The 15,788-nt window shown below is 53.3% G+C and overlaps 1 long non-coding RNA gene across 1 annotated transcript; it reads right to left on the bottom strand.

Moving 5' to 3' along the window:
- Positions 1–1,578: 1,578 nt before the first annotated feature.
- Positions 1,579–2,682, bottom strand: LOC147712685 (uncharacterized). The gene is made up of 3 exons (XR_015295763.1): positions 2,399–2,682; positions 1,927–2,311; positions 1,579–1,651 (listed from the first exon to the last, which is right to left on the bottom strand). It is a non-coding gene; the product is annotated as an uncharacterized LOC147712685 (long non-coding RNA).
- Between the last annotated feature and the right edge of the window lie 13,106 nt (positions 2,683–15,788).

The following is a 15,788-nucleotide window of genomic DNA, read 5'->3' as shown; positions in this document are numbered from 1 at the left end:
CCCTTGTCCCACAGCCCAGCAGCATGGAGGCCTGCCCCACCCAGGAGAAAGTGTCAGCCATTGCACTGTGTAACAAACAAACTTACAGGTAGGTAGCCATCTGCACTTGGAGGGTGTTTGTGGGTGCGAGGGAGGGAGGGAGGCCTGTACCACTACTCCCAGCATGCCCCTTGTCCCACAGCCCAGCAGCATGGAGGCCTGCCCCACCCAGGAGAAAGTGTCAGCCATTATACCCTGCACGCTCACCTTACAGGTATGTAACTACCGTTTATCTTCATGAAGTGTGTGTGTATTAATCGATTTACTATTGTACATAATGCATAGACAATCAACCTTTAGGACACCATGATCTATCTATCCACTATGTAATGTAACACGATGTTGCCATGATTTGTACAACGGATGACAGCACAATGCACTAGTGTACAGACAGCTGATGATACACAGATGACACAAACACTGACCACTCCCCATCTACTCCACAGGTGATGAAGAACTCGCTGCTGGGGACAACACCAACGACCCGCAGAGCCAGTCTTCACCTCCGGCACATGGACTCACAGATGCTGACTCCCAGGACAGTATGGACGATGAGCTCCAGCCCGGCACATCCGGTGTTCCACACACCCAGAGGTCCCAGGCCCCCATCCTCCCCACCACCACCTCTGCTGCAACGACAACGCAGCAGACCCCTGCTGTCACAGCCTCTGCCTCCACCGCAACCACCACCCCAGCCACTGCCACCAACACCACCACGACCACCAGTACCACCTCCCGCACCCTCCCTGTCCCTAGGGATGACCAGCCCACACAAACAACTGTGGAGGGCAGGGAGCCAGTGCGTGGCGCACCAGTGGCGAGGGAAGAGGTTCGTGGCAGCAGAGCAGGTGGGAGGGCCAGGGCCAACACCAGACCTCAGGCGGAGTGGACACCATCCCTGGACCACTTCACCAGAGTTGTGGATGCCTATCAAGAGGTCCAGGGACAAAGTGGCCGGTCGGAGGAATTTTTCAGGGAGCTCATCCTGCTGATGAGGTCCATCAATAACCACATGGGACAGATGGTGGACCTCATGGCCCAGCAAGTGGCGTTGCAGAGGGACAGGCCTGTGTCCCAACCATCACCGACATCCCCTCCTGTTGTGCAGCAGGATGCCAGTCCACCAACCTCCCCTGCGCCAACAGAGAGGGGCGAGTCCTCTGACGCCGCTGGCCATTCAGCAGGCCCCCCACCGCCAAAAAGATCTAGGGGGCGTCCAAAGAAGAGCCTGGGAGTCTCTGGAAGCCAAGCACCTGCCACACGCCAGTCACGGAGCCAGCCTTGAAGACAACCCTCTCCCCAACTGCATTGACTCTTTTGGACTATCTTTCCCCACATTGCCTTGGCAATGGCACCTGTCTGTTGGACTGGGTCACCACATTCATGTGGTGTCTACTCTTGCATCTCAGCGACCATGACTGTCAACTCACTGCTCATTCCCCACCTTCCTGTAAATATTCACGCACAATTCACATGTCCACCCCGTAAATAAAATACCTTACAATCCAGATTTTGTGTAGTGAATTCTTTAGTGCATAATTTACAATGATGATTATGTCCATGATATGTAAACATGATGTACAGTATGCAGGGCAGGAACACGCTGGAGAACCTAGGGAGACACAACAGAACTACAGTCACTGGTCTCATCGTGGCAACACACACAGATCACTGATCCACAAATATCCTAATTATCACAGGTACCCTACACAGTGTCTATCTGAAATGCTGTAATGCCGTCCATAATACATCTCCGGACGTAACGTCCATTCCAACAATCCCATACATAGGTGACAGAACATGTGGCTATTGGGAACATCTGCGCATAACCATTCATAAGATAAGCTAAGACACTACACTATGTAGACGTTGTAACTCGTCACACACCTTCAAGTGAAGTAGCGTTGGATTAGCTGCTGCCGTTGGTCAACTCCTTCCTCCTCTCCACTCTCCTCATCACTGGATTCAGGTCCCTGAGCAGGTTGTGGCCTTGGTTCCTCACCGTCATCCAGGAGCAGGGGGACCCCCTTGTGGATGGCCAGGTTGTGTAGCATACAGCATGCCACAACGATCTTGCACACCTTCCCAGGCGAGTATGCAAGTGCGCCTCCAGTCCTGTCAAGGCACCGGAACCTTGCCTTCAGCAGCCCAAAAGTACGTTCAATTACCCGTCGTGTCCTGCCATGGGCCTCATTGTAGCGGATCTCTGCAGGTGTCTGGGGATTACGGAGTGGGCTCAACAGCCATGGCCTACTGGGATAAGCTGAGTCCCCTGTGGAAAAAAAATACACATTGCAATGTTGTATGGCCACAGTAAAGGCAGTGACACACAGCACGCGATAGCAGTTGTGTAACTCACCCACAATCCAGGCACGTTCGGGATGCAGATTCTCCATCATCCGTGGCACCATGCTGTTCCTCATGATGAAAGAGTCATGTGCGGAACCGGGATACTTAGCACACACATGTGAAATTGTCATGTCTGCAAGGCACACCACCTGCACATTCATGGAGTGGTAGTGTTTCCGGTTTCGAAAAATGTGCTCCGTCGCCTGCGGTGCCACCAGAGCCACATGGGTGCAATCTATCGCACCGACTACATGTGGGATGTGCCCAAGTGGATAGAAGTCCCCCTTAACGGCAGCCAATTCACGTCCCCGGGGGAAATGGATGTAGCGATTCTGATAGATCATCATGGCCTCGAGTACATCCCTCAGCACCATGCTGAACATGGGCTGCGACATTCCCCCAGCGTTAGCCACGGTCTCCTGGAAGGAACCAGTTGCAAAGAAGTGTAGTGCTGCCATTACCTTGTGGGCGGGTGTGAATGCCGTAGGATAGTGACGGCGAGGCTGCAGGTGGGGCTCCAATAGATCACACAAGATCTTCAATGTCGGTCTGTCCAACCGGAATTTCCTGATGATTGCCTCATTCTCCATGTCCTCAAGCACAATCACCTGACGTAGGAGATCTGGCCTCCTCCTAGTTCAGGATTAAAAACAATAGGTCAATGACAAGCATCATGAGATGGCCATAGCACAAAACATCATTGATGTAATGGGTAAAAAACAATGGCCAGAAAGCTGCATGGCACATCTGGTTACATGGCTGCCCAATAGCTACACACAGAGGGCAGGCCTCTCCAGTGACAATACCCAAGTGACAATGTGGATACAATGATTAAACGAGTGACATGCGCAGACATGGAGCTACAAGAGCCACAAATCTAATGTGACTTAACATGTCTGTCATACCCATCTGCCGTACCTGCCAGACCTCAATGCATCATGTACATTGTGAAGGCATTCATCAACACAATGATCACAATAGCAGGGACACTTCTGGTTGTGTGCATGATCAGTTCTGAATGCACAAGTAGGGTGACCAACTGGCATTGGTCCAAATTCAGGACGGTGAGTGTAAAAATTCAGGACAAAGGGTCAAAATTCAGGACACAAATTCAGGATAGGAGCTCAAAATTCAGGACTAAACTTCAGGACAATAGGTACGTTTTACAGACACATCAGAGGTCGCGCAATAGTATATAAGTAAGCCCAGCCATTTCCAAACATATTCAACCATTTGCAAACCTACCCATCATGTATCCTTCCATCTATCATTTCACTCATCCATCCCCTCATCCATCCTTGCACTCATCCTCCATCATCCATCCACCCTTTCACCCTATCCATCTGTACACTTATCCATCCACTCTTCATCCCATCCATCCATTCACTCACCTATTCAGCCATTTACCCTTTCACCAATCCAGCCATCCTTTCACTTACTAATCCTTCCACCCATCCACTCTTTTAGTCATCCATCCATCCTCCCTTTCTCTCTCCATCGACCGTTTCACTTAGCCTTCCATCCATCCATCCAACTACCCATCCATCCATCCATCTACTCATCCACTCATGAATCCATCCATTGCCCCTATCACTCATCCATCTATCATTTCACTCCTTCACACATCTATTCATCCTTTTGTCCATCTACCTTCCCTTTCACTCACTCATCCATCCTTACACCCACCCTTTCACTCATATGTCCATTCATTCACCCTTGCACTTATCAATACATCAATACATCCATCATTTCACTCATCCACCTACCCCCCATCATCCACCCACCCACTCATCCATCCTTTCACCCACCCACTCATCATCCATCCATTCTCTCATCATCCATCCATACATCCTTTCACCCACCCCCTCATCATCCATCCATCCATCCTTCCCCTCATCATCCATCCATCTATCCTCTCTCATTATCCATTTAGTCAATCTTTCATTCATCCATTCACCCTTTCACTAATTCATCCAGCCATTCACACATCCCTTCACTTACTTACTCGCCCACCTTTCAATATTAATTTTGAGCTGAGCCCTTTTGAGAAGAGGCCCATCAAGAACTTCACCCTCGCTGCAGGGGCCGTTCCAGGACTGGTACAGAAGCCACCCAGGGCAGAGACAGGATCCACCACAGGGGGGGACAAGAGCCATCACAGGAGGGGGTGGACTGGAGCCACAACATGGGGGACAGGAGCAGGAGTCATCACAGGAGAGGGAACGTGATCCACCAGGGTGGGCACAGGGGTGGGCATGCAGTATTCTAGTATCATCTTGGGCTCCTTGCCCCCTCCTGCACAAGCTCCAAAATGCCATCCCCCACTGGGATATACAGTACTCACAGGAGATACTCTAAGAGAACTGATTGTCCTCCATACTTTGTTAATCAGTGTGGGTGCGATTGTGCCATTTCTTCATTGTATTACGTTATGCATGTTTGAAGAACCGAGGTTTGCTTACAAATTAGTGCCAGTAAGTAAGCTCGGTGAAGAGAAGCAGGTGCTGCCTCGGTGTAATCAGGGGTGTAATCTGGCCGAGTCTCGGATGTTTGGGGCCCTGGGTAGCAATGGAATGTGCGAGCCCCCCTCTAAATAGCAGATACAAGACGCATTCAGGGCTGTTTGCATGTGAACGGATGCCCCCTGCTCCTGAACCTGCGCCCCTCCCTCTGTCACCTTCAAGCACCTCTTAACAGCTCATCAAGGGCTGGAGGTGTGAGGGTTGCCATCCCGCTGTGCCTCTACAGTGCTGCTGGGGGTCTGAGCTTTCATGCAGCATCGGAGTCAAGAAGGGAGGTGGGGGAAAGCTGTGCCCGGTTAAAATTACGGACAAATGGCGTCCGTTAAAGAATCCTTCACGGACAACGGACAGACAGCCAAAATTACGGACTGTCCGTGAAATTTACGGACGGTTGGTCACCCTATGCACAAGTCAGGTACGATACAATGCAGTGCCACCAGCCTGGTCAAGGTCTGCACTGACCAACAACACATTAAACCTCACTACATCTATGTAGAGCACCTGACGTCTGTCAATTATCAGCACCCATCAAAAGCCTTACTAAAATGGCACAAACACATGCTAAAGTGGCTCAGACTGAACGTGCGTCCTCCTGTGGATGCAATGGCTCTGTGGCATCGTGTGTACAATGATGTGCCCTACACCATGTAGCTGCATGGCACTTATACATTGTCCATGATTGACATACACAGCAATGTGTACGAAAATGCCAGAACCTAGCGCCAGTCCCTGGCGGTGTGACCCCAGCACCACCATCTACCCAGCCAAGGTAGCCATTGGCACATGGACTGGTGTCCATGCCGCTGGCTAGGCTCCGCCGCATCAGTCGCGGTACCTACCGCCGGTCCCCGGCGGAGCGTCACCGCCATGGTGCATTGCATACAGCCAATGGCATGGGTGTTCAATGTGGCATGATGCAGATTTGAATAATGCGGAAGCGGCGCGCCGCCGCCGCGGAGCCGGTCATTGGATGCTTTTGAATGATGCACCATCGCGGTAGCGCACCCCGGACACCCGCGGTGCGTCACCGCCATGGTGCATTGCATACAGCCAATGGCATGGGTGTTCAATGTGGCATGATGCAGATTTGAATAATGCGGAAGCGGCGCGCCGCCGCCGCGGAGCCGGTCATTGGATGCTTTTGAATGATGCACCATCGCGGTAGCGCACCCCGGACACCCGCGGAGCGTCACCGCCATGGTGCATTGCATACAGCCAATGGCATGGGTGTTCAATGTGGCATGATGCAGATTTGAATAATGCGGAAGCGGCGCGCCGCCGCCGCGGAGCCGGTCATTGGATGCTTTTGAATGATGCACCATCGCGGTAGCGCACCCCGGACACCCGCGGAGCGTCACCGCCATGGTGCATTGCATACAGCCAATGGCATGGGTGTTCAATGTGGCATGATGCAGATTTGAATAATGCGGAAGCGGCGCGCCGCCGCCGCGGAGCCGGTCATTGGATGCTTATGAATAAGGCTGACCCAGACAACCAATTGTAGCACCTTATCAGCTTCCTAACGACCCCATGGGCCTATAAATCTGTGGGAGTGAGCCACACATTCCCACTGCTCACAGAGCCTGCTGCCTGGGACCCTCTCCTGCTGCTGCCTGGGACCCTCTCCTGCTGCTGCCTGAGACCCTCTCCTGCTGCTGCCTGAGACCCTCTCCTGCTGCTGCCTGGGACCCTCTCCTGCTTCTGCCTGAGACCCTCTCCTGCTGCTGCCTGGGACCCTCTCCTGCTGCTGCCTGAGACCCTCTCCTGCTGCTGCCTGGGACCCTCTCCTGCTGCTGCCTGAGACCCTCTCCTGCTGCTGCCTGAGACCCTCTCCTGCTGCTGCCTGAGACCCTCTCCTGCTGCTGCCTGAGACCCTCTCCTGCTGCTGCCTGAGACCCTCTCCTGCTGCTGCCTGGGACCCTCTCCTGCTGCTCACAGAGCCTGCTGCCTGGGACACCTCACAACTCACTTCCGCCACAGGTCTGCCATATCCACAGGGATGTCAAGAACAGATAAGATCCGTGCCAGTCCATTCACGAGTGAGGAGCTGGATGTCCTTGTGAACGAGGTGCTGGCACAGTACCCACGGCTGTTTGGTGGCCCCAATGTCGTGGTAAGTCACCATGTAGGGAGCTGTAGGGCAAGGTGGTGTCAGACGTGTATTCATGATGCAGCTGTATGTTATTTTGGATGTGTGGTGCTGACAAACACTGACAGACAAGATGTTTGCAGGTGGTGGGAGTGTGTGTTTTGCATTATGACTCTGTCCTAGGCCAATACTTGTATGTGTGAGTGGGATGTGCTACTTTTTGGGGCAGACATGACCAACGGTTGTTTGCCTTGTAGCTGGTTGGACAGTGTCCGCTTGTGATGTAATTTCAGGGTGCCCCTGTAGTCATAGTCAGTGTGCCCCACAGAGTAGGTTCAGTGGCTGCCCTTCCAAAGTTTGTCCATCAGCCAACTTACATGCTACAGTTGCTGCACACTGATTAGTGGATATGCCACATCAATGCCCTGTACAATTTATGATTTATACAGTGCTGTCGATGCATTTGTGTTGAATCATCATTCTTCAGTGTGATAATCATGGAGACTACGAAGCTCAATGTGTGCATGCATTCACTAATGTTTATGCCATGCAGAGTGGCCTTGTGAGGGTACCCCCAGTTCTGGAGGGAGGGGGGTCACTGTGCGTCCTGATTCAGTGTCTGGCTGCTGTACTGATAGATGCTGACATATGACAATGTGTAAATGTTCATTAGTCCTTCTTTACTCTCATACCTGCAGCTCAAAGTACACCAACGTAAGGCTGTCTGGAGGGCCATAGCAGCAAAGGTGCGAGCCCTGGGGGTATCAAACAGACGACACACACACTGTCACAAGAGGTGGGACGACATCAGCCGGCTGGCTAAGCAAGTGGCAGAGATGAAGTTGGGGATGGTACCACGCACAGGGCGTGTGGCACGCCGCACCATGACTCCGCTGATGGCACGCATACTGGCAGTGACCTATCCAGACCTGGATGCACGTCTGAAGGGGCTTCAGCAGCAAGACAGCGATGGTGAGTATCCGGGGAGGGAGAGTTTGTCTGGGAGTGGATGCATGTGTAGAGTGCCTGTGTCTGCGGTGACACATGTGATGTGCGTGTGCTGCCATGCTGTGATATGTGATGTGAGTGGCAACTGTGATGTGTGTCTGTATGAGGCATTGGCCCACCATGGCCTTACTCTGCATCTCCTGGCTGCAGTTTTCAGTCCTTGACATATATTTTGTTGTCCACATGGTCACTCTTCTTTGTGATGGTGGGTGTAGTCCCTATTATGCTGTACAGCTGTGTCCACTTAATGAGTGTTACACCATGTCAGTGTACTTTGCATGCACCTGCATGGTAGTGGCCCACACATCTGACAACAATGTGAACCCACATTGGCACATGGTGATTGTAATGGCCTATTTGACAATGTGGCATGTGTAGACAAAACAGGTGTGTGTATTCCCCTCTGGATCCCTTTAGGCTCTGGAAGTGGTGATGTTAGTTGTGGCTACATCATGTCCGTGGGGCAGGTCCATGTGGGCTAGGGGAACACCATCCATGGGCAGGGTGTAGTGCTGTGTGTCATCGACATTGGTCCACTCCTGCCTGTTTGTCCGCATGACAGGCTCAGTTGTGGTGTAACTGGTGTGTAGCAGCACAATGATTTGAGGGTGTGATGGTTACCATGTAGCTCTAGGCCTCTCATGTGCTGCATTGCTCTGATATCGTGTGACCAGACTATGACACTTATACAACCATGTTTCTGTCACTAATGCAGATTCGGAAGACACCACGGCGGAACATGATCCTGAAAGTGGTGGGGAGACCAGCACGACAGCGGCAGCAGAGCAGGGTGAGACGGAGCAAAGTGACACTGACCACACCAGCGCTACTGAGGGTGACAGGAGTATGCATGAGGAATCTGTGGCTGAGACACAGAGTACCACTTCATCTGATGGCAGGGGGGATGAGTCCCTGTTAGCAGCCACAGGGGATGGGGACTCTGCTGCTGCATCTGACTACCAACGGCCACTGCCCACCCTCCCATCCACTTCCTCTGGGGCTGGCCGTATCCGTGTCACTAAGAGGGGACGTGTGACATTCACACATGGCACCGCAGCACCTGCACCTGTCCCCCCTGCTGCCCTCAGTGCAGAGTGCGTAGAGCTCCTGCGGCAACTTTGCGTGGGCCAGACCGCCCTGCTGAATGCCTTCAGTGCCCACGATTACAAAATAGGGCAGGTTCTGGCATTCATGGAGGGCATACACTCTGACGTGGGTGGCCTACATCGTACACTCCTGTCATTGTCAGGTACAGTGACGTCAGCCCTCCAACATGCCCCCTTGGCAACTCAGGTGCCTGTGACGTCCACCCAGTCAGTGGCCACATCAGATGACAGTGTGCACTTGGGACATACATCAAGTAAACGTTACAACACTAGGAGCACAGCTCAGACCCAAAGCAAACAATCCCGTCCACAGACTCCATCCCCAAAGAAGGGCAGGGACCCCCCAATATGCACAGACCAGGTGGAGTCACAGAAGAGCAAGGCCAGAACAACATTGTGTCAGACTTCAGGCTCACATGCTGCTGAGCCATCACCAGATATTGACTCTGCTATGCCCACAGAGGATGTGTGGGATGTCATTACTACACCTGGGGTGAACACAGGGACACACCCACCTACCACATCAACCCCAGAACAAAGTACATCGAGGCAGGTGGAGGGAAGCCCTGCTGTGACCAGCCCAGTCATTGTGGCAAAGAAGGGCAGTGTAGTGGCCATCCCTGGCAAGAAGGGACAGGAGGGCAGTGTAGTGGCCATCCCTGGCAAGAAGGGACAGGAGGGCAGTGTAGTGGCCATCCCTGGCAAGAAGGGACAGGAGGGCAGTGTAGTGGCCATCCCTGGCAAGAAGGGGCAGGAGGGCAGTGTAATGGCCATCCCTGGGGTAAGTGGGAAGGTGGTCACTGTGGGGGGTACACCTTCCAGAGAGGCTAAAGTGGCCCGGAGGCGTAGCCAGCACAAGCGTACTGCAGGATCAAGCACTTCTCCAGAGGGAGTGGCAGTGTCTGCCCCTGAAGTGGAACAGTTGGGGGGTGTGCAGGTGGTGTCAACGCCACTTCCCATCAACCCCATGACAGGGAAGCAAATTCATATTCCTAAGAAGTGGAAGGGCACCCCTCCAACCTCTCCCACCCACACTGTGTCAAGGGCGTGCATGACTCCACCTCCACGTGCCACGGTGCCACCTGGTCCGCACAGCCCTCCACCTTGCAGGCCCTCTGTTATAGCCACACCACATGTCCCTCTGTCACACCAGTCAAGTCGACCTGCAGTCCCTGACACACAGCCAGGTTCCACTCCACATGACAGCCAGGAGTGAGTTGTCAACACCCTCAGACGCCTGTGCCACACATAGGTGTGCTACAGTACACCATTGTTAGCGATGTGGGTGTGTTCCAGGGCCTGTTGCTCTGATGTGCTGTACCCTGCCCTGCCAAGGACACTGGGCCTGTTGCTCTGATGTGCTCTCCCCTGCCCTGCCAAGGACACTGGGCCTGTTGCTCTGATGTGCTGTACCCTGCCCTGCCAAGGACACTGGGCCTGTTGCTCTGATGTGCTCTCCCCTGCCCTGCCAAGGACACTGGGCCTGTTGCTCTGATGTGCTCTCCCCTGCCCTGCCAAGGACACTGGGCCTGTTGCTCTGATGTGCTGTACCCTGCCCTGCCAAGGACACTGGGCCTGTTGCTCTGATGTGCTGTACCCTGCCCTGCCAAGGACACTGGGCCTGTTGCTCTGATGTGCTCTCCCCTGCCCTGCCAAGGACACTGGGCCTGTTGCTCTGATGTGCTCTCCCCTGCCCTGCCAAGGACTCTGGGCCTGTTGCTCTGATGTGCTCTCCCCTGCCAAGGACTCTGGGCCTGTTGCTCTGATGTGCTGTACCCTGCCCTGCCAAGGACACTGGGCCTGTTGCTCTGATGTGCTCTCCCCTGCCAAGGACTCTGGGCCTGTTGCTCTGATGTGCTCTCCCCTGCCAAGGACTCTGGGCCTGTTGCTCTGATGTGCTGTACCCTGCCCTGCCAAGGACACTGGGCCTGTTGCTCTGATGTGCTCTCCCCTGCCCTGCCAAGGACACTGGGCCTGTTGCTCTGATGTGCTGTACCCTGCCCTGCCAAGGACACTGGGCCTGTTGCTCTGATGTGCTCTCCCCTGCCCTGCCAAGGACACTGGGCCTGTTGCTCTGATGTGCTCTCCCCTGCCCTGCCAAGGACACTGGGCCTGTTGCTCTGATGTGCTGTACCCTGCCCTGCCAAGGACACTGGGCCTGTTGCTCTGATGTGCTCTCCCCTGCCCTGCCAAGGACACTGGGCCTGTTGCTCTGATGTGCTCTCCCCTGCCCTGCCAAGGACTCTGGGCCTGTTGCTCTGATGTGCTCTCCCCTGCCAAGGACTCTGGGCCTGTTGCTCTGATGTGCTGTACCCTGCCCTGCCAAGGACACTGGGCCTGTTGCTCTGATGTGCTCTCCCCTGCCAAGGACTCTGGGCCTGTTGCTCTGATGTGCTCTCCCCTGCCAAGGACTCTGGGCCTGTTGCTCTGATGTGCTGTACCCTGCCCTGCCAAGGACACTGGGCCTGTTGCTCTGATGTGCTCTCCCCTGCCCTGCCAAGGACACTGGGCCTGTTGCTCTGATGTGCTGTACCCTGCCCTGCCAAGGACACTGGGCCTGTTGCTCTGATGTGCTCTCCCCTGCCCTGCCAAGGACACTGGGCCTGTTGCTCTGATGTGCTCTCCCCTGCCCTGCCAAGGACACTGGGCCTGTTGCTCTGATGTGCTGTACCCTGCCCTGCCAAGGACACTGGGCCTGTTGCTCTGATGTGCTCTCCCCTGCCAAGGACTCTGGGCCTGTTGCTCTGATGTGCTCTCCCCTGCCCTGCCAAGGACACTGGGCCTGTTGCTCTGATGTGCTGTACCCTGCCCTGCCAAGGACACTGGGCCTGTTGCTCTGATGTGCTGTACCCTGCCCTGCCAAGGACACTGGGCCTGTTGCTCTGATGTGCTGTACCCTGCCCTGCCAAGGACACTGGGCCTGTTGCTCTGATGTGCTCTCCCCTGCCCTGCCAAGGACACTGGGCCTGTTGCTCTGATGTGCTCTCCCCTGCCCTGCCAAGGACTCTGGGCCTGTTGCTCTGATGTGCTCTCCCCTGCCAAGGACTCTGGGCCTGTTGCTCTGATGTGCTGTACCCTGCCCTGCCAAGGACACTGGGCCTGTTGCTCTGATGTGCTCTCCCCTGCCAAGGACTCTGGGCCTGTTGCTCTGATGTGCTCTCCCCTGCCAAGGACTCTGGGCCTGTTGCTCTGATGTGCTGTACCCTGCCCTGCCAAGGACACTGGGCCTGTTGCTCTGATGTGCTCTCCCCTGCCCTGCCAAGGACACTGGGCCTGTTGCTCTGATGTGCTGTACCCTGCCCTGCCAAGGACACTGGGCCTGTTGCTCTGATGTGCTCTCCCCTGCCCTGCCAAGGACACTGGGCCTGTTGCTCTGATGTGCTCTCCCCTGCCCTGCCAAGGACACTGGGCCTGTTGCTCTGATGTGCTGTACCCTGCCCTGCCAAGGACACTGGGCCTGTTGCTCTGATGTGCTCTCCCCTGCCAAGGACTCTGGGCCTGTTGCTCTGATGTGCTCTCCCCTGCCCTGCCAAGGACACTGGGCCTGTTGCTCTGATGTGCTGTACCCTGCCCTGCCAAGGACACTGGGCCTGTTGCTCTGATGTGCTGTACCCTGCCCTGCCAAGGACACTGGGCCTGTTGCTCTGATGTGCTGTACCCTGCCCTGCCAAGGACACTGGGCCTGTTGCTCTGATGTGCTGTACCCTGCCCTGCCAAGGACTTTGCACTTCCCGATTGTGATTCACCAGTGCATAGTCTATGGCATTTGCACATGATTTTGAGAGTTGCTGTTGTCTACTTATGTTGTGTAGCTACATCTGTGCAATATGTGAATAAATACAGTACATTATGGTGTGTTTTCTCTGTCTCCTTACTGATTAAAGTCATTTTCTTGTTTGACTGAGTTCCATGGTCTATTTTGTACATCACCATTGCAAGGTTGTATGTGGCCATATGATTTTTAGACAGGGGGACAGGTTCTTCAGTCCATTGTGGCCCTGCTGATGTTGTACTCTGTGATGGTTATTTGGCAGGCCATGCAGTTTTCGTGTGGGTGAATTGCTATTGCTGCATACACTGTTCACAGGTCACCTTGGGGGACACTGGCAGCACAGGGTGTGCAGCTGTGCTGTGGTGTAGTAGATGTTTATGATGTGATGAGGTGTGTGTTTCCCATTCTGTGTGCCCTGGCGTGTATGTGTATGGTCGTCTTGTGTTGGCCCTTGGTCCTGGTGGCATGGCTTACATGGCATGTGTGTGGCAGAGGTGTGCAGTGTGAAGGGTGTTAGTTTGTAGTGTATGTATGTGTGCCCCTGTATGGTGTGAGACACACATGTGTCAGGCAGGAGTATTATGCCTGTTGTATGTTTCGTCTTGCCCTGTGTGGATGTTTGTATTCAATTGTGTGGGCTGTGGGGAGTGCACTGGTGTTGTGTGTCCGTTGTCAGGCAATCCTGCTGTGCCTTTGTCCCTGGTTGTGTGTCGCAGTGTGTGTGTATTGTGCTTGTTGTTACAGTGCTTGTTGATGTGCAAGGGGGTGCACGGGATTGGCACCTGGCCTGTGACTACTTCGGGTGGTGTGCAGTGTTGGTCGGGGTGGTGTGTCGCTGTGATGTTTGGAATGTGTCCATGCCTTGCTGTTGACCTGCCTTCTGCATTGTGCGCATGTGTTGACCGCGGCGGTGACGTGACCGTGACGTTGCTGCAGGTTGGCCGACGTTGTGTGTTCCGGATGCCGTGGGGTGCCTTGTTCTGAGGTGGGTGATGTGTGTGTGCCCATGTGGATGTGTTGTGCCCCCCAGCAGGATGCCAGTGTTGTGCTTGGGACCTGTGGCGGCATGTGTGTTGTGTGGTGTATATGTGTAGTGACGTACCTGCGGCGGCGTCCGCGGCGGCCCATCTGGCGATAGTGTTGCAGCAGGTACATGACCGGATGCATGTGGAGGGCTGGGTCCATGGGGTTCATGTCGGATCTCGGCGTGCGTGCTCCGCTGTAGACTTTCCGCCTGCTAGAGCTGTGCGGTGTCTCCGGTGCGGTGCGTCAGCTTGTTTGGCCCATCCTAATATGTCGAGCGGGGCGGACGTCATCGACCGCGGCGGAGGGTCTCGATTGGCTGCAGCCGCCGCGGTGGCGGGCGCACCTTGATGGCGGAGCGAGGCGCTCCGCGGCGGACGGGAAATGACCTGTGTTTACATATCCTAATGTGGCGGACGTGATTTCCACTGCTAGCGGGCGGAAAAAGCTGTTTTTCCGCCCCGCCATCGTTTCGGTAGTGCCACCGCCCGCTATCCTAATGGACCCCATAGTTGTTTAAGTTCCTTGATCACCAAATCGTGATATACATCAATATTGTCATTTGTTAGAATAGGTTGAAAAATGGATTTGGGTTTGAAAGGGGTGCAACTAACTGCTTGATCTTCCCTTGAAATCATTATGGGTAAGTCACCAGAAACATCTCCCTCTTGTTGTAAATCCCAAATCTGATCAAAAAATGGTCGGTCAGCAGATTCTAATAATGAAGGACTAGTCTGCAATCCCATTTTTTTTTTCTTTTTGGTTGTAACAGAAAATGTTTGCTCAATTTTAAGTTGCGTATAAAACGATATGAATCCATCCTCGTATCAGCATAGTTAAAATTAGATGGTGGACAATATGTTAGGCCAAGCCCAAGGATCATTTCATCATTTGCTGTTAAAGGGATTTTTGAGAGGTTGATAATTGATTTTTCATTTCTTAGTTTGCCACTACTTTTTTTTTTGACTTGTTCCAACGACCTTTGGCTGTTTGCTTTTTGTTGACTGGCTTTGTAGCGCCGGCATTTTCTTCTTGCCCGTCGTTTCTGGTTGTTCCGGAGCCGCTTGCTTGCATTCTCCTTTCTATCCTCGGTCGCAGAGTATCGTGACGATCTTGACATAGGCAACTGACTTCCTGGGCTAATGTTAGCTTTTCTGATCCCACCGTGGAGGATCCCGCAGCCTCGCTTTCCGCCTCACTTCCTGATGTGATACTCGCGTCAGTAGAGGAAATCGATACCATTTTATTTCCAGTATTAAATTGTCGGGTTTTTCTTGCGCGAGCCTTCACACTTTCATATTTTTTGGCGTATGTGAAGATTTGCACATTTTGATAGTCAAGACGATCGCGTTCAAATTTGTAGGCTTTTCTTTTCTTTATCACCTCTTCATCTTTTTTGACCCTTAGTAACATCTCTGTTCGTAATTTGTTGACCTGCTCGCTGGGCCCCAAATGGGTTATTTCGCTTTCAATTTGTTCAATTTCAGCTTGTATTTTCAATCGATCACTTTCCGCGTATTCCACTAAAAGAGTCATTAATTTAGCGGAACATTCCAAATTTGTTTCTGCCCATCTGATGAGCATTATCAGATCGGGTGCCTCATAACTTGGAGCTAAAGTAATTCTGAGCCCTCTGGACACTCTTCCGACTTCCAAATATCGGGATAAAGACTTATTTTCCCACCACTTGGATTGTTCTTTTTTCATCAGTTTCTCCAACTTTCTGAATGTATCTTTTAGTGTGGGATTAGTTGTAGTGGCGCTGCTGGACGATGATGGTCCCTGTGTGTTTGTACCTCCAGCCGGAGACTTATCAAACATACTGTCAGCCGCCTCCTCCCTGCTACGTAACGTATCCGCAGACATTCTGCTTGCAACTA

This window comes from Lissotriton vulgaris, chromosome 5 (genome assembly GCF_964263255.1).
Source record: "Lissotriton vulgaris chromosome 5, aLisVul1.2, whole genome shotgun sequence".
Lineage (NCBI taxonomy): Eukaryota > Metazoa > Chordata > Amphibia > Caudata > Salamandridae > Lissotriton > Lissotriton vulgaris.
Note: the sequence above shows the minus strand (reverse complement) of the source record. Positions and strands in the feature narration are given on the sequence as shown.